We start from the raw sequence: 2,396 nt of genomic DNA on the forward strand, positions 1-2,396 counted from the left end.
AGAGGTAAAAACTTTTTCCTTTTTCTTACAGAACTATGGAAGAGCATCTGCGAATCATGTCATGACCACGTTTCTCAAACTGGGCATTACAAACCTTCACAGTGATTGTGATAGAATAGAGACCACCATTATAAGACAATGAGAGGGACTTTGGAGAACTGAATTGACTTCCTTCAACTCTATAACCAGTTCAAGAGATAGGTTTTCCCAGCTGTCTGGAGCTCCACAGCTGAGTCTAATCTATACTCTGCAGGAGAAATTACTTCTTTAATTAGTGATGTCTGCTATGGGTGTTGGTGCCAATGGTGTGATGGCAATCACGTTATTTAGCAAACTTAGTTTTAAACCATCCTGTTGAAAAGAAGCCTTTCCCAATGCTTAGGAAGACTTTGAGGTCACCGCAAATTGGTAAGGAGAAACAAACAGAACAGGACAAAGATTAAGAGATTTTGAAATTTACTCCCATATGATGTATTAAAAGGAAAATAGAATGCTGAAAAAGCTTTTTAGGAAGTGATGCCATATAAATTTTATTCAAAAGATTTTACATGAACATATTTTAATTGCAGATGGATGTACAATGCCCGTTATATGTATTACAGTTGACAGATTTTTCAAAACAGTAAAATATTTTTATTGGTAGTATTCCATCTGTAATATTAGATTCACTACTGAATATGATGTAAACTTCTTCAGCGATGTAGTTACTTATCATCAGCTGGTGACAAAAGGTTCCATTCTAAGTTGATTATTCTGCTATAACTTTTTTTCTCATTAAACTTTGTTTTAATAGGTCTCAAAATTCTGTGATAGATTTTTGGTCAAGGTGTTTCCGTTAAAAAGTAACGATTTTAAGAACTAATAAAACTGCCACATGTAAAAAAAAAACCAAAATGGTCTGCAAAACATTCTTTCCTTCTGAAGATTTATGATGCATTATTAACCAGTCTTTTACTGTTAAACTTAAATGGCTGATTGAAACAAACACTTCTGAGATTGTTCTTCCGCCATTGATTAAGACTAGGGTGCCAACGTGAGAGGATCACTTGAGCTCAGGAGTTCGAGACTATCCTGGGCAACATAACAAGACCTCATCTCTAAAAAAAAAAAAAAAAATAGATTGGTGTGATGGCACAGGTTTGTGGTCCCAGCTATTTGGGAGGCTGAGATGGGAGGATCACCTGAGCCCAGGAGGTTGAGGCTGCAGTGAGCCATGATGGTGCCACTGCACTCCAGCCTGGGTGACAGAGCAAGACCCCATCTCAAAAAAAAAAAAAAAAATTGAGTGAAAAGTATTAAAGATACTGTTCATTTAGCCTTTTGAACTTCCCTGGCAGATTCAGTGACTTTGCCAGCTCCAGCAGCCACTGCTCTAAAGACACCTTCAGCAACTGTCTATCTCATATCATGAACAGCAAAATGACCTGGAGGAGCATAGTCAGAGAAGCTCTCAGCACACCTGGGCCTGACAGGAACCATATCAACGATAGTTATCATCACCCAATTTCGAGAATTTAAGGACCATCTTCCAGCTTCTTACAAGAACATTGGTCAACCTTTTCCTCAGCTCAGCAAACTTGCAAGCAGTGTGAGCCATGTGACAATCCAGTATGGGGCATACACAGCCAGTGTGATTCGCTCTGGAGGATGCAGGATAATCACTCAACCAGTGAACCCTGCTGCTTCTACAGGTAGGTGGTTTCGCTTTCATCAGCGATGTTGCCACAACGAACAGCTTTGACAGACACGTTCTTGACATTAAAGCCCACATTGTCTCCAGGAGGAGCTCACTCAAAGCTTCATGGTGCATTTTAACAGACATTACTTCAGTTGTAATGTTGACTGGAGCAGAGTGTGCACGATACAGGTTTGAGAACCCCAGTGTCCACTTGGCCCACAGGGATAGTGCCAATATCCCAAATTTCGTAGACATCCTGGAGGGGCAGACGCAAGGGCTTGTCAATTAGATGAGTTGGTGGTAGGATGGAGTCCAGAGCTTCAAGCAGCATTGCCATCTTTATCCTAAACTTTCTATCCCTTAAACCAAGGCCTGTGATCACATGGCTCCAGCATGTTGCCACCATCCCAACCAGAAATTGGCACAAATGCTGCAGTGTCAGGGCTGTTGCTCATTTTCTTTTTTCTTTTTTTGAGGTGGAGTCTCGCTCTGTGGCCCAGGCTGGAGTGCAGTGGCGCGATCTGGGCTCACTGCAAGCTCCGTCTCCCAGGTTCACACCATTCTCCTGCCTCAGCCTCCCTAGTAGCTGGGACCACAGGCGTCCGCCACCACGCCCAGCTCAGTTTTTGTATTTTTAGTAGAGACGGGGTTTCACCATGTTAGCCAGGATGGTCTCGATCTCCTGACCTCATGATCCACCCACCTCGGCCTCCCAAAG

The 2,396-nt window shown here is 42.4% G+C and overlaps 1 pseudogene; it reads right to left on the bottom strand.

Moving 5' to 3' along the window:
- Window positions 1-1,308: 1,308 nt before the first annotated feature.
- The window catches only part of LOC105535132, a 1,794-nt pseudogene continuing 706 nt past the window's right edge, over window positions 1,309-2,396 (bottom strand).

Source organism: Mandrillus leucophaeus, unplaced genomic scaffold (genome assembly GCF_000951045.1).
Source record: "Mandrillus leucophaeus isolate KB7577 unplaced genomic scaffold, Mleu.le_1.0 Scaffold1007, whole genome shotgun sequence".
NCBI lineage: Eukaryota > Metazoa > Chordata > Mammalia > Primates > Cercopithecidae > Mandrillus > Mandrillus leucophaeus.